Genomic DNA, 23,600 nt, shown 5'->3' with positions numbered 1-23,600 from the left:
AAAATCTATTATATTTTTCAGGCAAAAACTTTGTGAATTGCCCTACCAAAGCTATTATTATCTTTAGAGTCTCCAGCAATAACAACCACTGGGGTTTGGTGAGCATTTCTTAACTTCCCAGATATAGTCACAGTTAACCCTCCAAATAGTTGTATGACATAAGTATGTCTATCATGACTGTGGAGAACAGAAAGCTGAGCTTATAAAAGTGGAATAACTGGCCCTATCTGATAAAGGCACTAAGAATAAGAAATAAGAGTTGACTCAGGGCTATCTCTAACTCGAAAGCCCTGTCACCATATTATTTCCCCACTCTAGGCCTCTAGCCGATACTGTGCAATCCATTCTGCATTGACCAGTAGCTTCTTTCCTCTTAGCATGTGTTACAGCTCTATATGTGCTTAGTATGTGTTATGAACTAACTGAATACCTTTATTTTTCTCAGACTATACATTTTTAAGCTATTAAATCACAGGGGACAACCTGGGCCTGTCCTCTAATGCATTTGTTTACAATGCCTTCTTCAATGCGATTGTATTTGAAGCAAGTAATGGTTTTTCTCATAACCTTTTCACAGGAGAATGACTGCACAAACTCTTAAAGTTCCCCTGTAGTTTCTCTTAAACAGTTCTCATTTGCTAGTTATGATTTACCAAATATAATTTGAAGATAGAATTACTTATATCTGTGTACAAAAGCTGAATTTTATTCAGTTCCTTTGAACAAAAGAATAGAGGGAAAAAGTCACCTATTCTGCTTTTCTCATTAGAGTACACATCAGTAGGTCCCTGGGAGTCCTGCAAACACACAGCAGATATTTTTTATGCTTCATTCTTTCAGGATATAGATAAATGACTAGAAGACAAAATCCAGCAAAATTGCCTTTCAGTAAGCTTTGAAACAAATATCAGAAATTTTGTAGAGATTGAAAAAAGAAGGTTAATAAGAAAATTTACACAAATTTCAGAGTGCAATCTGAATACATAAAATATTTGCAGAAAAATTTTCTTCACTGATTATGACACTTTCTAATCAATCAACAAAGGTAATATAAAAGAGCTCTGTGTCACGGACAGTGTTAAATATTTACCAAATCCTGCTTCATAGTACTCACCCATGGAAATATTGTAAGTTGAATTTTCTAACCCCTTAAAGCCATCTGATGAGTTCTGGCCAATAAATTGTGAATAGAAGTGATGAGAGTCACTTCCAGGATGAGGCCACGTAAAGGAAATTCAATCTTCCTCTTTCCCTACCTCAGTGACCAAGGAGGTGTCTTTTGGGGATGTTGGAGACATAAAATAGCTGCATTATTGAACCATGAAAAAGATCACCCTAGAGTGTCATGTGAGTGAGTAATACAATTCAACAGGAAAACCATTTGGTTCCACTGCTTGCTTTGTGAAAGATTTTAATAATGAAGTCACTTTCCTTAATGGATATAGTGATATCTTGAAATTAAAATATTAATGATGTCTCCACTGCATAATTCATGAATTCATTCTCCAGTTCATTGTGTCTCACCAAGTCTTAACTCAATCATATACTACTAAGTACCATATTTACACAGGAGCTCTGTTGATTTTTCTCTGATTATGATCTGTTAGGTAATTTTTGCTCATATTTATTGTTTCCTTCTTTCTACCTATTTTGGATTTGCATTGTTATATTTTCTCACTTGTTTAGTTGGAGACAGTCCTAAAGATTTTTTTGGGTCATGGATTTTGGACCATTTTCTTTAATATAAACATTTAATATTCCACATGCACTTGGAAAAAAAAGTATATTTTGTAGTTATTGGTTGAAGTGTTTTGTGAATAGCAGTCAGGTCTAGATGGTTAATGGCATTGTCCATTGCAGTCTTCATATCTTTGACATTTTACTTCTTAAGTTGCTTAAACAGGTGCCTTAAACTTTTCCATTAGAATTGTAGCTGTTTCCCCCTTTAATCTGACTTTTGTTTTATGTATTTTAAAGTTCCTTTATTCAGATGAACATACATGCATATACACACATGCTTGTTTTGTCTGACCATTTTATTGCTATAGTAAATCCCTCTTTCTGGTTATCTATTTGTCTGATATTACTATAGCCTTTCCAGCCTTCTCTCATGTTTCCAGCTCATCTATGCATTATATTTAAGGTCATGTCTCATTGATTCAATACAATTTGGTATTTATTTTTGAAAATTCAACGAAAAATCTCTGCTTTTTAACTATTCACAATAGCCAAGTTATGGAAACAGCCAAGATGCCCCAGCACTGACGAATGGATTAAGAAAATGTGGTATCTATACACAATGAAATTTTATGCAGCCATGAAGAAGAACGAAATGTTATCATTCGCTGGTAAATGGATGGAATTGGAGAACATCATTCTGAGTGAGGTTAGCCTGGCTCAAAAAACCAAAAATCGTATGTTCTCCCTCATATGTGGACATTAGATCAAGGGCAAACACAACAAGGGGATTGAACTATGAGCACATGATAAAAGCGAGAGCACACAAGGGAGGGGTGAGGATAGGTAAGACACCTAAAAAACTAGCTAGCATTTGTTGCCCTTAATGCAGAGAAACTAAAGCAGATACCTTAAAGCAACTGAGGCCAATAGGAAAAGGGGAACAGGTACTAGAGAAAAGGTTAGATCAAAAAGAATTAACCTAGAAGGTAACACCCACGCACAGGAAATCAATGTGAGTCAATGCCCTGTATAGCTATCCTTATCTCAACCAGCAAAAACCCTTGTTCCTTCCTATTACTGCTTATACTCTCTCTACAACAAAATTAGAAATAAGGGCAAAATAGTTTCTGCTGGGTATTGAGGGGGGGGAGAGGGAGGGGGTGGAGTGGGTGGTAAGGGAGGGGGTGGGGGCAGGGGGGAGAAATGAACCAAGCCTTGTATGCACATATGAATAATAAAAGAAAAATGAAAAAAAAAAAGAAAAATCTCTGCTTTTTAATTGGTGTGTCTAGAGCATTTATACTAAGTATTTTTGAGATAGTTGGATTAAGTATATTATTTTATGATTTGTTTTCTGGATGCCCCTTAATTTTTATTCCATATTTTTCTTCCTTTCCTGATTTCTTTTAAATTAACTGAATATTCTTAAATTTTTGTCTTAAATGTGTCTATTAGCTTTTCAGATATATTCTTTACATTAATTTTAATGAGTAAGAGATAACAGTATACATCTTTATTTATATTCTATCTAGTATTAAACTTGCATTACTTCCCATAAACTGTTGAGAAGCTTGCCTTACATGGCCATATGTACCTTTTCTTTGCCTACATTCTAAACATGCCTCATATATTTAATCTATTTAAGTTGTAAAACCCATATTTTTGTAGTTTGGCTTTAAAATTATATATAGTTTACCTAAAAGGAAAATGTATGCTTTTATACTTATAATTTCTAGGTGTCATCATTACTTCCTGAAGGTCTGAGTTTCCATCTGGTATCATTTTTCTTTAGTTAGAAGATTCCATTTAGCACTTTTTTAATAATATAAGTATGTTGGTCACCATTTCTTTTACTTTTTTATCAGAAAATGTTCTTCATTTTGTTTTCACACTTTAAGAATATTTTTATGCAATATAAAATTCCAGGTTGAGAGTTTTTGGTCTTTTTTCCTATTTATCTCTTAAGGATGCTGTTCCATTATTTTCTGGTATCCATTGAGACCAATGAGAAGTCATGAATAGTTTTAATAAAATTGCTGTTCCCTATAGGTAATGTGTCTTTTTCCTCTATTTTCAAGATTGTCTCTTTATCTTTCGTTTTGGCAGTTTGACTAAGATATGATTAGCATATTTCCTTCACATTTATATCTTTCTTATCCATATAACTTTTTACACCTAAAATTAATCTTTTAGTTCTCATTAATTTGGGTAATATCATTAATTGTTTCCCCCAAATTTTTTTCTCTCCTATTGCAGGAGAGATAGAGATCTCCTTTTCTTGTGGAGTTATACTTACATATGTTAGATCTTTTAACATTATTCCAAGGATCCCTAATGATTATTTCATCTTTTGAAAACACATTGATTTTTATGTTTCTCAGAGCAAAATAATTTCTGTTCACCTACTTTCTTGTTTACTGTCTTTTTCTCTATCATTTCCAATCTGCTACTAAGCCCATTACATGATTTTCTAGAATTCCTTATACTGTGTTTTTCACTTCTAGAGGTTTCATTGGATCGATTTTTATATTTTCTATTTCTCTATTATGGTTTTATTTATTTTCATTGGTTATGAATATATTGCCTTTCTGGCTTTGTGTGTAATTGTGATAGCAGCCATAAAATTTTTGTCTGCTGAATGCAAATTGCTATTTATACTTTTTAATATATCAAATGCTAATGGACTTTTTCTAGCTATCATGAATATTTTGTTGCAGAGGCTCAGATTTTGTTATTTCCTTTAAAAGTATTGATCTTTTTATGGCAACATTTAAATTGTCCAAATTCAAGCTATAAACTCATCTCTCTTTTTACAGCAGAATCTCATGTCTATTCTTTTAGCCTTTGTTATGCGCTTGGAGTCTGGTTCATGAGCCAAAAAGACTGATTTCCATCTGAATTTTTTAGCCCTGTGGACCTCAGACTGAGGCCTATTATCTGGCTTCAAGTTATTGAAAGTTTGGAAAACTTACCGCATGTTCTTCTCTTTTTTCGAATGTTAACTTCTCTCTAGTATTTGTGTGGTCTGGTCACTCTTGAGTGCCTCCAGAATTTTGTATTTTATATTTTGTACAGTATTCGCAAATATTGGCAGCAATATGAGCTACTGAGCTGTTACAAGAAGGGAAATCCACCATGGCCCAGGAAAAGGCTCTGTGTGGTTAGGCAACGGTATTTGGAAGTGGTCTGTTACTACAGAATGATTTAGGCTACCTTGAGTAATACAAGGTAGCCACTGCAGTATTTTTGGTTTGGTTTTTAAATATTCAGTTCATTTTGGGAGCTCAAGACCTTCTTGAGCTTTTATGCTTAAAAATACATGTCATACTTATTAGCTTTCATAAATTTTCTATATTGAGGTATTGATATTACAAAATAAAATTTTGTCAGTTATGACACTTTTCAGAAAAATATCCCCTGCCAAGTGTGAAAGTTATTTCAATTATCATTGATTTTCATATTAGCACCACACCCTCCTGCATACTAAAATCCCCCTGAACACTTTTAAAAACTTCTTCCTTACAATTTAAATTATTCTAGACATTTTATATTTTGCCATATTGTGCTTTTAAGACTGAAAAATTGCTTCCACACCAGTTAATCTTCTGCATAATCATTTTGTCTCATTACAGGACATTGCCAATGTATTTTCCCTCTCTTTTTATAATCTATGAGTGCTTTCTCCACTGGCAGGACTCTGGACTGAGATAGAGAATTTTATTTCACTCAATGCAATAGAACTAGAATATAAACGAAGTAGCTTTTGAACTTTATTTTACATTCACTGAAAATTTACAAATTCATCATCTTCTTCTTACCTTTGATAGATGAGGATAAGACTACAGGTTGTTCAAACATTCAAACTATTAGTAGACACAACACAGAGTCCAGAAAATTTTATTAAATCATCCAGCTTCCCAATTGGAATTGCATTCTTCAACTTATAACAACATTTTTACATCAAGTTAAGGATTTGGTCAAATGACCAGATTTTCTTATGAATTCAAAGCCTCAACTCTCTATTCTTAAATACTTTCTTGCTATTTAAAGAACAGAGAAGTTTTGTTGCCATTTATTTCCCATCTCTTCTTATATTCTTTCATTTACTCCATGAGTTTTGTTTCTCACCCCTGGGTTCCCATTAGCTCTGGCTGGTTCTCACTTCTGCTCCCTGTGTCACCCTGTTACAATGGCACAGATTATTATAGGTCCTTTCTCAGTGGATAAGAGTGGAAGGGAGAAGAAAACTATTTTACCCTCAGGGTGTGGAATCAGTGAGATAAAAACTTTCACTCTTTATAGATTAATTATTCCATGGCCATTATACAAGAGATTCTGCACTGGTCTCATAATCTCACTAGTACGTGTTCAAACTTGATAGAAGCAAGAAGAAAGAAAACCTCAAAACATTTTGACACAAGTACACCAGGTACTGTTATAGAAATGGTGGACTGATGGTGAATGAAGAGTGAGCCTCATGGGAAGCTAGGCAAATACAAAAATAATTTCAACATAATGAGGAATAGATCAGAACATCATGATTTGCAGCTTAATCAAGCACCAGGCAGAGAACACTAACTCTGCTACTTTGCCTGCAGGGTTTCAGGAAGGTTTTTAATACAAAGATAATGCATTTGAACTGAGTCACACTTCCAGCTCTGAACACTAGTAATTCCTTCTGCCTGTGGATTCCTTTCCCCGGTTCTTTCTTTGCATGGCTGATATGTATTCTTCCAGAATTAGCTGGAGCTTATCCAGAAAGCATCTTTATCATTATTCCTTTTATGATGGGAAACTTACTCATTTTTACACCACAGATTCCTCTTCCATTCTTCTTAGAATTAATCACCTTATTATTATTGCATGCACTTTATTATTTTATGTATTCATTCATTTATTGTCTGTTTCCTCAACTTGAGTTGAACTTCATAAGGTCAGAATTCACTATAACATTCTAGTGTTCAGCCTCATGCCCAGCACATAATGGGTACCAAATAATAGCTATTTACTAAATGAATTATAATATGTTACTTGTTGGTGTATCTCTACTCTCCATTAGATTGTAAACCTCTAAAAAGAGGAATCCAGCTTTGTTCATTTTTCAGGGTTTTTTCTTTAGTGTTGGGACTCCTCCTGTTGTCTCATACATAACAGATACTCAATAAATTCTTTTTCATGAAGGAATACATAAATTTTTGTTTATTCTTTACTTACCCATTATGTTAATTGGAAGGAAGTTAGAGATATTCTATACTAGTCTTTTTTTGACTTATCAAAAAGTTTAAGGGAAAAATAGGTTGTGTTATTCCAAGTTGAGCAAATATAATTCTGCCATTTCTTAGGAAGAGAAACACCACCAACAACAACAAAAAAAAAACAACCCTATGAGACTACTTCCTAGATGGTGCAAATGTGACAATATGAAATTTTCAAGAATATAGAAGTCTTTTGAAAATGATTGTTTTCATCTTTGTGCATATCATGAGAGGTTAGCAGTCTATAAGGTAATGGTTGACACATTCACTTTTCCCCAAATGTGGCAAACAGACTAAATTTATTCATTGATTTCTGAATTTTAGTATGACTTTGTGAAGTCATTCCAGTAACAAGTGTATCAGTAGGAAGATGAGTTGGTTCAAAGAAAGGGATAAACTTTTAAGATTAAGCACTGTCTGGCTAAAGAAAAAAACAAGCGTATACTTAGTCATATTAAAATTCCTTTTACTGTTGTGTTTTAGTAGGGCTTTTTAACATCTAATACTATTCCTTATTACACTAATCTTGGAATCCTAATTAGCCCCTTCTTTTTGTGGCTAGGGATACTGTCTTTAGGTCAACTGTGTAACAAATATTGTGAACCGATTCAAAGCAGGCAAATATTGAATGTCTACTATGTGAACAGTCAGAACCAAACAGACATCACTGACCCTCACTGTTCATAGTCGAGGTGGAAACAACCACATTGAAGCAGCAATGTGAGTGCCATGTCTCAGCCCTGGTCTGGGGCACATACATAATGCAAAATAGCTCTTTACAAGAGGCACCAAATCCAGACACGACGAGAAAGAGCTTTTAACAGCTGCTTATCAAACGCTATAAAAACAATCCTAATCCTCATTTATTATTTTTTTCCTGAAGGATCTATACCTTCAGAATAGTTTTTCTTTGAGTTTCCATCAAACTTTTACTGATATTTGGTTTTCGTTTGTTTGTCTGTTTAGATACTCATTTCCGATTCCATCAATCTGTCCCATGTGTAAATTACACTAGTGCTCTTATAACACAGCTATGTTTGGACTCCTGATTATGAAAGGCCCTCTGATAGTAAAAGTATACCTGTTAAGGCTAGTTGTCTTTGGGTAACCAAACTTTTGTGCATGAGAAGCAAGGTCAGCTTTCTTTGTATTTCTAAATTATTTACTATAGAAAATATCTGATGCATGGCAATCTTTGAATTGGCAAAGTCTGAATTATAAGTTAAATTTGACTTAGAAAAACAACTAATATTCATAATGCAAATTTTGTAAAGCATAGGGAAACACATAAGAAAACAGATGTCACATTCAGTTAACACCAAGTTCTAATGTGGCAGGTCTAGAGAAAATATTAGCCCTTGGAGATCAGAAAAAATTATGACAATCTAAATTCCATGCCTTATTAGTACTGATCACTGGTTTTATCCAGGTTCACCAGGTCAATTATAATAACTTATTGTACTTATTTCCTAGGATGTCTTTCTTTGCCACTAGATGAGAAGCTCCTTGGAATCAGCTTCTCACACATAGTAGGTATGACACACATTCAAGTTTAATCAACCTTATCAAATCATTACTTGGTTAGTTCAACAATTAATTAAAACTATTAAACAATATGCCAATGTGAATAGCTCTACAAAGGCAACTATCTTTGTTTGTTTTGTATGCAGAACTACAAAACACTCAATAAGCTTGAATACAATGAATGTGTTGGTCACTCAAGTCCATGTAGTACAGACATGGTTTTTGTGGGCAAAACTCCTTAACATAGTGAACCTCTTGTGGTTATCTTAAAGAGCATAGGGCTGTAGTCAGCACTCTCAAAGGTTGCTTAATTTACAGTCTCATGTCTCAGTTAAAGAAACACGGAAGTTTCCTCCATCTGGGTATTCCCTTGCCTCTCCAATCTGGGGGTGAAGAGTGAACTTCAGCCACAAGCATTGGAAAATATATCTTGCATGAGCAGAAGAATAAGAAATAAGATTTTTCCAATTCCTACCAAGAAACATAGTTTACTTATTTATGATGGAATTTTATTTGCATGTCAAGATCTATCCTGCCAGGAATAGAGCTATGTGAGAAAGAAGAAAAAAAGAGAAAGAACCACCACAACACTGGCAAAAAAACACATTTTCACAGGTTAGCAATAAAGCAAAAACTTTTTTTATTTTTGCCTCAAATTTTTGGCTCAGCAAGGAAGAACAAAGAAGAGAATGGCAACATGAGAGTGGAGACATTATAAACACTAGAAAAAGATGAACATGACAGACTCTGCTCAGAGACTGATTTTTAAAAACATCCTTCAAGCAGAATTTCTTTGCTTATTTACTTTCCAAATCTGCCTTTTTTCTTCTTTTATTACTGAAAAGGCATATTTTCCTATCCATTAAGATTTATAGTTTTCTGCCATCTACTTCCCTGGAACAACTTCTCCCTTTAATTTAACAATGCTCATATTAGATTGTCATGTCCCCATAAAAACTTATTCTCCATTCTCTGATACTGCCTATAAAATGCACTTTTCAAGACTCATGGTGCATAGAAATAGTTTATACAATTTGGGACTGAGGAGCTCTCATGCATCTATTAGCAAGTGCACTGGTACACCAGTTGGCTCATCCAGAAGGCCAAATTCAATGAATTCGACATCTCTAGGTGCTGACAACCACATAATACAAGGGTTTTTGAGAAAAATAGGACTGTCATTGGTTTTTCTGGCTCATTGGATCTTCTGTATGGCTTTACCCATTAGCTGGGGCTCCAAGAAGTATTCATCTTCATTTCCCATTGTTGCTAGACCCGTAGACTCAGTGGCATTTGCCACAGTACACTAAAAAAATGAAGGCTTAAAAAGGGATTTAAGAAAAGAGAAAACTTCTTAATCATGCTTTCATAACTTTTGGTGAACAGTTGGTTTAAATTTCCAAATAACCCCTTTCAAAAGGATAGTATCAAAACACATGCAAAAAATAAAAGTCTAAATAAAGCACAATAAATTATTTCACTGCTAAGGTATTAGATTTCAAAGAGAGAAGAGAGTACACACAAGGATATTAGAGTGGACTATATTGGATCTTTGGGAATTGCTGTCAGATATTGATGAAAACAGAGAGACTGTAGGAGATCAGATAAAAGAGAGAAATGATTACATTTGGAAGAACAATGTGAAATACATGGCCAACAGAGATTTTCAATGTAAGCTAAAAGCAACCCACGAAAGAACAGAGTTGGAGCACATCCCACATCTTTAACCACGTTTACAATCATTCGGCATCTGTAAAAATTTTTGCATAGCATTTTTCCTCATTTCGAAATTTGCAAAATACATATTTAATAGATTTAGCATGTCAGTCAGCAATTTCTTCCACAGACAGTGCAAAGGATTTGTGTTTTTAAAACTGAGTTGGCTTTTAGGGATGTAGGGTTCTCAGTGTGCACCAGCCATCTGCAATCACAGCTGATTTATAGGCCAAAGATGCCACAAACAATGGTATCCTGTGTATTTCAGTACCTTCTTTCTCCCACATTTCACACTCCCTCAACCTGAAGACAGTGTCCACTTTCAAGTCATCTATTGTCATTCTTACTCACCAATCACCAAAGGAATGTGTTATGAAGAAGGTTTTCTTAAAATGTTGTTTTCTGTCTAATAGGAACATTTCAGGCATTACATTTCCAATGATCAAAGATTACTCAAAATGAAGCAAAATAGGAGAAAAAGATCATTTAAAAACTAGCTGGAACAGTCACTGAGAAGTTGAGTTGGGTGGGCCAGTTCTCCACAGTCAAGTTTGTGGGGCACACCTGGTCCTGAAAGGCCCCTTTGTGGTGTATGTTATGAAGATAACCTGAAGTGGTAGCAGTGTGAGCAGCAGCAGTGTGGCTCATTTTATCCTACAGATGTTACCTCATAATATGACGCAAGCTTTTCAATTTACTCTGTGCATTCTGTCCTTTGTTCTCATCTCTAGTTGTCTGCACTTGCCCTAGGAGAGCAATTAAAAATTAAATTAAAAAGATAGTAGATGTTAAAGGCATGCTAGAGGGGTACCTGAGCAATTAATTAATAACATGGATCCTGCCTCTTTTATATCTTCGAATCTATGACAGCAGAGATTTTCTTCGGGTTTGGGCATGAGCATCTCAATTAGTAGCTGATTGTTTTTTGAAATGGAAACTTTTCCTATCTTTGTGGGCAATACCAATTTAAAAAGAAATTTGTAGGTGAAAATGTCTCAAAGCTTTCCAAAATCCACCAATATTTATGGACTCTAAAGTGGTTTGATATCAAAAGTTTTTTGGCATTGTGTAAATAAAGTTCAGAGAGTTTTCCACTCAGCTCATTTCATCTGACATCTGCAACAGCTCCAGGCTTATTTTATGGGATTCTGTCTTCCAGAGCAGAATGTTGTACCTTGCAATTGAATTACAAAAAGAATTAAGCATACATGGTATAACACAGAGAGCTTTCTAAGTAGAAATAGTTTAGAAAGGGGGTTTATTTTCTTAATTTACTTTGTCAAATATAGTCTTTCCATTTTCACTGGAAGAAGAAAGCGTAGTTAACAGTAGTTCTGCCTTATTAGAGAATTCACATCTGTTGGCACCTTTCAACAATGTCCCTGGGACAGATTTTTGAATTTGTTTCAATCTTGATTATAGTCTACACAATGAACAAAACATATTTTTACACAATGATAAATCCTAATTGAAAATAATATTGTTTTAGTTTGAAAAAACTGATTTTTTTCAAGAAAAGTCATCTATTTGGTATTGTGAAGGGAAAAAATAGTACTAGAGAAAATTAGTTTCTTCTTCATAACAAGTTACAGTTTTATCTGGATGATTTAGGTGGCATGATGGCAAATAAATGATAAAAATGATCTTTGAACTCAATGCCCTGCTATTCTGTAATGGTTTAATGTCTCAGCTCATTGGGTGTTTTCCTTCCCTGTGTCTCTCATCACATTTCAGTTTCTAAGGAATACAACAATCTAGCAGTATGGTTCAGTGAAAGTGCTCTAGGGTCAGACAGCCTGGCCTCGAATCCTTAAACAGTCATCTAATAGCTGTGTGACCCTAGCAAGTCACCCAACCTACCTGAGTTTCAGCTTACTTATCTATAAAGTCATAACAATATTTCTCCCATTGTGAGATTGCTTTGAAAGATAATATGTATATACTTCTTCATTCATTGCCAATAAAATAGTGATCATACTATATGTAATATAATTAAAAAACAGTGATTTTCTGCTGTGTTTAATAATCTGATGAAGAAAACCTATAAAGCACTGCAAAATGTGGAAATCCCTTTTTCTTCCCCCCAAGACAAGACTTTTCCAGCCTTACCAGAACATGGCTATTGCTTGTGATCTCTCCCCCCATTCCTAGTGGGTATGATAATGATTCTTTCAAATAAATCCAACCTTCACATCTCTTACTCCTGCACACCCCTTTCTATGAGCTTTCTATATCATAATAGGCAGAAAGAACTTCCACTAATGTTTTATTTTGTTTTGCTTTACCCTTTTCACTAATGCCTACTTCTTAAATACAAGTTTATTATGGAAATGTTATTATAAATCCAATTTCTTTTCACTAAATGTATCATCAAACACTATAAAACATAGGTCTAACCAAACACATGCCCTCAATCTGTGAAGAAATGCCTGCAGGTTGACCTAAAAATTTGGTTTCATATCACTGACTCAGAAAAAGAAGCAAAGTCAGAATAGTGTAAAGACATCATGCTTACATTTAAAGAACCTCCTATGATGGAAATGTGTTCAGCTCTAAGCAGTTTTGCAAGTCAGTGTTTCCAGTTAGTTGGTTGCTTATGGTTAAATTTTCTAATTTTTTTCACTTCAAGGATGTGATAGACAAAACTATTTCACTTTCAAAAGTTCATAGGTATCAGTCATCTATTGCTATATAAAAATTTTAAAAGAAAACTATCCCCAAACTTAATAACTTAGTCATCTGGGCTGGATTCAGCTGGAAAGGTCTTCTGCTCATACACTGTAAGGCCCCTTCTGAAGCCTCATTTGTTTTAATGGTTGGCTACACTGGCACTTTATGGGCTAAGGTAGTCTCACTAACATCCATAGACTTTAATGGTCATTGTCAGGTATGCCACAGGTCACCTTCAGGTTTCTCTGTAAAGGTGCTAGGGTTCTAACACTACAAGGACAGAGCGGAAAGGTTTTTTAAGATTTAAGGTCACACAGTGTCACTTCCTCTGCAGTCTGTCATTAAATCTAAGTCACTTGATCAAGCCCAGTCCAAGAATTTCATTTTTGCTGGCAAATATAAAAAAGTTAATATACTTCCTCAATGACCATATTCTGTGGTTAGTATGTCCACCTCAACTGCTGAACCTGTCAGGTATCCAGAGATCTGTGGCATTCATCATAAACCGGACTGAGCAAGAAAGATTACATGTGTTGTTTATAAACCCAACGCCATTATAACAAAGTAACAGATTCTTGCTGAGACTGTCAGTGACATTGTCACCATACTTGACTAACACCCAGTTTTTTAATCCCCTTTTGAAGCAGATTAGGTAGCAGTTCAGAACTCGGCCATACAAAAAACAACACATTTCAGTCTCCTCGCTCTAAAATAGAGGTAAAATAGAATCTAACTCATCAACTAACAGTATAAAAAAAAGAAAATGAAAATATATAACTATTATTTCATAACTAATGTAGAAAAAGAGTCTTCTTTCAGAAATATCTGAGTGAACATTCAGTATTTTAATTTACTCAGTGCCAATTATTTTCCTCTTTTACTGTCTGCTGTTCAAAGGTCTTAGAAAACCAAACAGAAATTCATAGAACTATACTGATGTTAATTAGGAATCAACTTTCTCTTTTTGAAACATTTTTCTGAGCAAATATGAAAAAACAAGCCTATGTGTGTGTGTGCATGTGGGTGTATTTACTACCAATTACAGCAATTGACTTAATTTTCTAATAAAACCCTGCTTTTTTAGAATGGGTTTTTAAAATTCCATACTCCTCTATAGGTATTGAAGACAGAAAAAGAGCTACCTGCCCCAAGGTCATTTCATGGTAAATCTCTGCCAATCCAGAGACAGACACCAAAATTCAAAATGTCAGAAAAAAAAAATCTCAATGTTTTCAACAAATAAATGCTAATGACCTTGTATTTAGGGCCACAGTTCCAATTTTAGAAGTTAGTTTCATCTATTTAAAAGCTGCGATATGGCACCAATTAAATAAAACATCTCTCTTCCTTTATGGACACTACCAACTAAAGCCAGAACATTCTTGCAGCTGACAATGCCCGCCTCTAGGTTGCGATTTTTGGACTTTGGTTGGTTATGTCATCACTCGAGTATTATTTAAATATGCTTCTCCTTTTAATTCAATTTCCTGTTTTGTTTTCTCAAAACCATAAATTGTCTCTTAAGAAATCTTACAAAATGCATATTGTTGTCCCATGAGAGCTGTGCTGCTCCTCAGCTGGGCAAGGCCTGCCAAATGATATTTTTAAAAAAAAAATTCCTTTTATTGGTTTTGCATAATGGTTGTAACAATTCTCAAGTAATGAAAAAAGAATGAAGAATGCACGTCCTTTCCAGCACACAGCCACAATGTTAATGTTAGGACAAAGCAAAACAAAACAAAAACTCATCCGAAAAGTGGTCTTGGACACCCAGCCCTCCTCTGAGCTCCCTTATTTGGATTCAAGATGTTTTCTAGCTTTTCTCTTCTTTTCAAAATTATTTATGCTCAAAGAAAGGACATCTGTGATAATGTTCTTGTGGTCTGGGTTGAACCCGAGCTCTACTACCAACTAGTGTAGAATGGAGGGGGGATGTGACTTAACCTTTCTGAACCTATATTGTCTCATTTGTAAACTAGGAATAATGGGGCTTAGTTCATTGGATTGTTTAGAAGATTAAATAAGAAAGGACCTCATACCATGTAAGTTGAGGCTAAATATAAATCTGCTGTCTGTTCCAAGGATAAAACCACCATTTTCTGGCCCCAACACACAGCTGCTAGATGGAGTGTGGGATTCCAGCACTGGGAATGGACAATGATGAAAGGCAAGCAGGCTGGGCAGACACGCTGACTTAGAGAGTATTTTCCAAAGACAGAGTTCTGCTTATCAGATTCCATCCTGCAGGATGCCAGAACAATGTATATGCATAAAACTGGGTCTTAACTCGTTTCTGTGTCTACAGCAGTCCATAATAGATACTAATTACTCTCTGCTGATATTTTTGTTGTCTACACATGAAATGTTATCCACAGTAGCTGTAGCCCATAGTTGGGAGTCAATAAATTACAGTATATGGGCCAAATCTGGCCCATTACCTATTTTTGCAAATAAAGTTTGCAAAAGTTTTTGCAAAAAAAGAGCCATCCTCTAAGTATTGTTTATGCTGCTTTTGTGCTGAAATGAAGAGTTAAGTAATCTCCTCAGAGAACTCGATGCCCACAAAGTCAAAGATAGTTACTCTCTAACCTTGGCTCCTTATTGAAAAATTTTCCAGGCTTTGGCTCGTAGAATTCAGTTACTACTCACTCCTGCCTCAGGAGAGTGTCTCCTTATGGAATCCCTAATTCAAGGAATGGAACTTCTTCGAGGATTATGTTTTAAAATAGTTGCTTCATTGTCCCATGAAAATTATTGCCTTTCTGCTTTTTTTTTAAGGAGAAATTGATTTTAAGTTTTTAAAAAGAAGAAAAAAATGTAAGGAGTGCTTTTTATATACAGACAATTTCCTAGCCACAGTGAGCACCTTGAAAAAGATCAATAAAGGATTCCATAAAAGAAGGAATGAACCAAGGGTACTGGTAGTGGTTCTTCCATGGTGACTTTCAGTATAATGGCAGCACCAGGATCACCGCAGGACAATGAGTGAATACCAGTGATTTTGTTTTCATCTCCAGCCTTTCCTTGGCTCTTGGTGTTTGCTCCAGAAATATGGATAATGTCACCACATGATAGCACTGGACAACCTGTGACAAAAGCGAGAGTTCAAGATAGATTAGACAGTTTCTTCTACTGTAACAAATCCATAGATAATTAGCTTATAAGAAGGAAAAGTTTACCTTGGTTCATGGTTTTAGAGGTTTTGTTCCATTGCTTTTGGGCCTCTGGCAAGTCAGTATATCATAACAAAGAGTATGGTGATTAAAAACTGCTCAGCTTATGACCATGAAGCAAATGAGAGAAAGAAAGAGAGCATGAGGTCCCACAATTTCCTTTGACAGCTTGCATCCAATAACCTAAATCCTCCCACTAGTCCCCACCTCTTAAAGATTCTACCACCTTATGCTACTGTCACAGATTGGGGTCCAAGCATGGCCCTTTGAGGGACATTTAAATCCAAACACATGGAAATTTGGCCTTGACCTGTAGATTAGAGCTCTGGTTCCATTATTCAGCCTACACCATGTCTAAAATCCCTGCTTTAACAAAATCTTGTGTACATGTGCCCAAATTCTCCATGGTCACATTCTGGGTGCTGGAGCACATAGTACAGCTGTGATTTGCTGACTTGAAAGAGGAACTAAAGCAATCAATAACGGACTTGGGGTCCTCTTTTCTCTGGCAGCTGCTCACATTGTACTTAGTGCACAAAGGAGGCCAAGTTGGCATGGCTTTTTGACTATCTCTGCAAAATCCATTTGGATCCATTTTGATGTCTGTGATCTACCATCAACCTGGGGGGCAGAAGAGAAATCAGTTCCTGGAACGTGGAAACCACTGTAGTTAAAACTATATCCTTTGCTTATTTATTTCAAGCTGAAGGCCACACAGACAGAAAAATTAGCAGGCTCATGAAACGAGATTTAAGTTCCATTCTGGTTAAAGGGTCCTCCTGATATTCAGTCCTAGACAACTGTTCCTCCAAACCTTGAAGAATTTCCAAACCTCCCATGCCCAGGAGAGTTTCCCATGTTGAAAGATTGCAGGATGGGACCCTATAATAATCCCTAAAAAGTTCAGGCTGAAATTAGACTCGGGCCAAGTGTGTATGGTGCACTCCTCTGTAATTGTTGGGTCTGTTCCAGAAGGCACTCAACACGTGGGACTCCAGTGAAGTTCGGCATGTGGAAAGGCTGAAGCCTGAAGCCTGTGTATTTGTAATGGAAACATAGTGGTGACCCCATGATCCAGGTCTGTATCTGTGCTGCCATAAAATGTGTTTCTCTAAACAGAGCAGCAGGACTGCCAGTGATGGGTGAGAGTGGGGAGTTTTGTGAAAAGCTTCCTCAGGTAAGAAGGTAGCAAGTCCTCCAAATAGGAAAACTGTGCATCTAAGGAAGATTTTGTAGTTTGCAATAGTACATTCATGTTTAAGATTCTCAAGACAAGCCCCTGGAGTGGATAAGGCAAGCATTCTTTTCTTCCTTTTACATAAGAAGAAACTGAAGCAGTGACATAAACAGACTTTCTCAAGGTTCAGTAGAGACTCAGCCAGATTCAGAAATAATGACCTTTTACTTCTAGCTCAATATTCTTTCTAATGAATTATTATCTGATCGGCATTGCTACATGATTGTCTAAACTGTGATGGATTTTCCAACACAAGGCTATCCATAAATGATCCTGATGAAAACCCTCTCAAGGAGTTGACCAACCTGAGAATGAGAACGATGAAAGCATAGACAATACTTGATAGTCTCAAGGATGACGTTAATAAATACATTGAGAATATAAAAGGTTTTCAGAGAATATAACGTACTACTACTAAAAGTTTTAAGTGATTACTTCAAACTTTGAATGAGGATGACTTCACTTTTACTGAAGAGTATGGAACAGAAATAACCAGGCACTTGAAACAGAAGCTTGGCCATAGCTATCAGCTAGTGGTTAAAGTTCTGTGAGTTGCCTAAAAGAATTCACAGTCAGTTATGCAGACATAAGAGAGTAGTAGCAGGTTAAGGCCAAAATGGAGACCCAAAACAAAAGCTGTTTGGTCAGAGGACAGATGTGGCTCATATGCTCGTGCCTACCAAATCAAACAAAAAGTTCTTTTGTTTGCTTCTTATTCTTGTGCTCATCAGATATCCCAACTTGTCCCTCTGGTCCTAGGTAACCTGTGCCCCATAGTTATCCTCTGTACCTGGTCCCACCTGACTCCAAGTTCTCTTCTCTCCATCAACCCATGCAAAGATATTGAAGAGGAAATTGAAGTCATTCAGAATATCTTGTTGCACTGAAAATTTACCAAGTGTTTTTGGATTATATGATTCAAAAAGCCAAAGTCTATCCAAATCGCAAATAACATGGATGTGAAAAGTATCGGGGATTAAGGAAACTCATCTTAAACTAGGGGAACTCAGCAGCCAGACCCTGTCTCCAGTTTGCTAGATGTTTTCTACTAGCCTGGGGAGCGCATCTCTGAAGATATTTGTGTTAACTACAGTACTCTTGGCATCTCCATTTCACAGCAAGAATACAAACATTTTTAATTGCCTTTCTTTTTGTACTTTTTAATACAAATAGAATTTAATTAACAGAGCACTTATTTAAAAAATAAACACAAATTCTTTCAATCTCTCAATATCAAGCATATCAAAATTATTTTGACAAAGGCAAAATAAAACAAAACTGGTACTATACTAACCACAAACTTCTGGTTTTGTGGAAAATTATGTTTTAAGTACAAGGAAGGCTTAAATAGTATGGCATAGCTTGTCTTAATAATCACCCAATGTTGTTCATCAAAGCTATGGTTCACCCAGCTAATGGTATTGGCATGGGAACTTCAGGGAATAATATGGTGGTTTTCTTCCTATTGACACTTTTTAACATTATGTTATACCCATAAATAGGAGCTTCAACAGCCATGCCACTCTTCACAATTGTGCAGGATGCTCCTTCCAGATGATGCCCTGCTTTAGGACCACCTGGAGGCTGAATCTTGCCTACATTTAAGGGATTATCTCAGCATCCACCAGAAAGAAGGGTTGTTGTTAATTTTGTTTTATTAGACTGAAGGTAGTGCTGTAAGCTAGCTGGAAACTTGTCCATTAGAAACCTGACTTTGAATACAATGAAATCAGGGAACCTTAGAAATCAGAGAAGAAATTGATTGCCAAAAATTTCCTTTGGGTAAGGTAATAAATGGCATTTCAAGAGAATCAGAGAATAGAGACCTACCTAAGGACTTACTAAGCAGAGTTTGTGAGCTGTGTCATTTTTCACCAGATGGTCTGACATGGCCATCATATGCTATGTAAGAGCAGTCAACTTTATTTTGTGATAGCACTGAAAATTTTCACTGAATCAATACCAGTGGGCTTCCAGCTTCCCCAAGGGGAAGGATTCTGGATAGCCAGCCCTCATTGTTGCTCTTTGTCACACTTGGAGTTCTGAAGAGCAGAGGCAAACTAGAAACTACTCTCTGGCACCAACACTTGGAGGAGCAGGGCTAGGACAAAGAGAGGGGACTCTAAATGGTGATGACTATAGTAAATATTTTTAGCTGCCATTTATGAGTATAGAATTTGGGGGAAGGAGAAAAATATCTAAAGAATATTTCTGGAAGTTTTCCTTATATTTCTCCAAGTAAACCCTTTTTGAATCTTCTTTGAAGTGACTCCACAGAAGGAAGAAGTTATTCCGAAACAATCTTTAGAATGGGAGACCAATAAGAAGACGTTCTATATCTGGCCATATTGGCGTGCACCTATAATTCCAGCACTTGGGAGGCTGAGGCAGGAGGATCACAAGTTGAGATCAAATTGGTCTATGTAGCAAGACCCTGTCTCAAACAAACAACAAACCCCTCATTCTAGTATTTGGTAAGACAAAATTAAAATTCCTGAGTCTATGTTTTATTGAACAGTGATTTGAATTAATTTTTTAATTAAGCCACATACCATAAAAATTAATTGATGTGTATGACAGAAAAGTTTTCTAAGTGTAAAGTAAAACATTCATATATTTAAGGGAAAAAGTTAAAATTCATTCTATATTAAAAGTATTACAAGTAATAAATGAGGGATGCATTATTTGCAACATATATAACAGACAAGAGTTATTGTCCTTTATACATAAAAAATGGTCTTTTATGTTAGTAGGTAAACAAAGGAGAACTTCAATGGAAAAAAATAGGAAAAGGCCCAAAGAGTCAAATTCAAAAGAAAAAAGAACACATAGGAGTTTATGGTCAACTTTGCCACCATCACACAATGAGTTCTATTTTGAGTTATCAAATTGGTAAAGGCTAAATACCAACTGAATTCCCTGTGAACCTTGCTGGTTCAACAGTATAGATGTTTGTTTCACAGATGCAGCAGAGAATGAGAGATAGACCAGGTCTGTGGGGAAGGCATTCCCAACAGAGATCCACAGAACTTACAGTAGGCTTCGAGTGTTGCCACAGGGTTCACCCTACCTCTCACCTGAACTCTGCAGCATGACATGGGCTAGAAAAGAGAGTCTAGCCTTGTAGATAAGGTTTGTATACCTGGTAGGGTTGTCAGGCTTCTTTTTATAACACCCCTAGAGTGGGGGTAAAGTAAGTATCAGGGAACAAAGGGACTTTTTTTTTCTCTTTCTCAACATTTAGAATAAAGAAATGGAAAACTACTCTGTAGCAGTAGTACCTTGTAAGAAAGGGAAACTACATATTTATATTTTAACATTTGTTGTTGACCTAACACATTTTTAATTCTGGGATCTCAAACTAATTCTTTTCTTTAAAAATGGTTTTTCCACCATTCTGTGTTATTAGCACTGCCTTCATCTTGTGTATAAGGGGATTTTCCTCCCTGTGAGAATCTTCAAGTACTTCCAGAAATGCTTGAATAGCAATTAAATGGTTTCCAGAATTTGGTCTTTATTTTAAGCTTAGTTCAACAGCATACCCTGGGACATTTACTGTACTTCAGGAAATGACTCTGTTGAATGCACAGGAATAGAAGGTCCCTGACGTGTGTTCCATTTTCTTATAAAATTGCATCATGAAGGAATTGTCAGCTCTGGTAACTGTCAAACTTGATTTCTGCCATCTGCTGAACTGAGGTTGAAAGATTTTTTTCCTTTGTGGCGTTTTAATCATTTTTCTGATCAGTAATGAAACTTATTATGATAGCTCTTCTATTTCCTCTTCAAGTCTGAATACAAAGTACAGAGGTGTATAGAAATTAAATCAGACTCCAGAGTTTCTTCCCTCAAGGTTCTTGGACTGGGAAAGGTGTGTGTTTAACAAGGATGTATAAGCAGGTAAGGTCTTCCAGGAACATAAACAAAAGTGATAATCATACTTTTAAATTAGCTAAGTCTTGACCCCAAGACTGTAATTCAGGAATTTATTCCAAGAAAAATAATTAAAGAGAAACTCAAAGTTCTACAGTCATCTCAGTATTATTCCTAAAACTATATTAAGAATTAAAACTATAACACTATACATTAACCTAAAAATTATCTAATAAAATATTACTAGGAATTCCTTACCATTTTGGTTCTCTAAGACTTATCAGATGCAAAAAAAGCTCTCAGCATATTTTAAATGAAAATTAGCTTATATATCCAGTTTTAAAATTTGTATAATGATGAAAAATGCCAACAGTATAGTCATTAAAATGTTAATTATCTTTTTCCCTGGGCAGTGGAAATATGAATGTTTTGGCATATATTTTGAATTTTTCTATACTTTTTAAATTTTCCAGAGGAATATTTTGGAACATAATTTCAAATATTAATTTTTGGGATTTACCATTTTTATTTCTCAAATGATGAAGTTTGTAAGTGATGGGATTTTTCTCTTCATGAGCATGAGTTATCAGAAAATAATTGTTGGAGTTGTACCCAACAATTATTAATTTTAACAATAATTTTAACAATTATTAATTTTCTTATTAGGAAATTAAAACCTGACTCTTGTAGTTCTTGTTATTTGCATTTAGAAAAGATAAAAGAGCAAGAATTACATCCCATAACTGTACAAAAAACTATCCATATTTTAGTGTTTAAGTAAGTTATTCCCAGGTGTGGTTTTATAAGTCCCTGCCCCATTATTTCCAATGAGTACTTCTGGTGTTATTTCATATTTCTCAAAAGATTATCAATTCTGTGAACCATCTTGTGCCTCATCCTCTCTTTAATCTTTCACATATAACTGTTGAATGTTTTACTTGGTGCCTCTTTCTCCTCGCATTCTTTTTACAGCTTGTACTTGAACCCATCCTACAAATCTTTGAACATTCCAAAGTCCTTCTTGACTCAAGAATTGTACACAGACTTCTGCCTCTGCCTGGAATAAAGAATTGACAGAGTATATTCCTTTACCTCTCTCCACTCTCTGCTCAGACATTACTTCTGCTTAAAATAGTCCCTTTCTCTCTCCTAGATCCTTCTCTCTGTTTAACTCTGTTCTATTTCTCCCCAGCTGTGTTTTCCCAAATTCTTATATGAATCATTATCATCCATGAAGTAAGGCTTTGCCATCTTTTGGAAGATTGGGATGTATTGTTTTGATACCTAGGTTCAGAAATACAAATTTTCCATATGCACAATTATAAGAAATTAATATCAGTTACTAACTGCCTACTATGTACTTATCATGATAAGAGCTCTGAAGAATGGAGAAAACTTGACAAGGATGGAAAACAGATGTTACAGGATCCATATAGCTTATTACCACACACAAGACAAAAGACTTCTTCATTTAAATTATACTAATAAAAGGAACTCTGTAATATAAAGTCCAAGTGAAAAGAAGGAAACTGAAAACATAAACTTGACCATGTTTTGTAGGTATTCATATTTGTAAGAAGAAGATAATAACTTTGTTCCAGATAAATGATGATTTCAGAGGCTTAATGCAAAATTCACGGACTAAAAAGAGAGAGAAAAACTGCTGTGTACAGTCATTCAAGGACAAAATTTCCTCACATCTTGAGGCTCTGGTCTTTTATACATGCTTGGATTTCCCTCCCTTCAGAATTCTGTGAGCACAGATTCAAGGATTGCATGTTTTATGTGGTCCAAACTATGAATCGCTATGTGTCAACTTAGGTCACATTCTGTTGCTAAGATGCAGCCATGTGATGACACATGGGAACTTTGAGACTACAGTCTAACTGTGTGGCTAAGAGGAGAACATCAAGGATTTGGTTATCATTGCAGTCTCTACTGTATCATTAACAAACAATTAGCTGTAATATTGCTTAATGATATTTCCTTGGAATTATAAAGCTGAAGATACACTCAGCCAAACAGAGGGGTTCCTTTCAAATGAGGAATAATTATAAAGTCTCCAGCTTATTTGCATAACAAGCTAAAGAAGATGCGACTAAAGTCCTTTGGTTTAATCTTTATTCAGATATAATTATGACAGCTGTTGCATTAAATAATTTCATACAAATTCATTTTTGTGGTCAAAAATAAAATGCTTTATAAGGATAAAAAGCTTGTGTCACAAAATCTCCCCCTCAGAAACTGTAAATGTAACAGAAAATTTAAAAGCCAGATTGGTTTTTTGTTTCTTCATGCTGTCTTATAGTGAGCATGCAAATTTATTGTATGAATTTTGCCCAGAATGTATTGAAGCATTCTAGTTTCTTAAATACTTTTTAGTTCCATGAAATTTTTTAAAAATTATTTTATTTCTCTTTCTAATTATTTGATTTCTTATTTGGGAAAATTCAGAATCTTTTTAGATGCCAT

Source organism: Castor canadensis, chromosome 11 (assembly GCF_047511655.1).
Source record: "Castor canadensis chromosome 11, mCasCan1.hap1v2, whole genome shotgun sequence".
Lineage (NCBI taxonomy): Eukaryota > Metazoa > Chordata > Mammalia > Rodentia > Castoridae > Castor > Castor canadensis.
Note: the sequence above shows the minus strand (reverse complement) of the source record.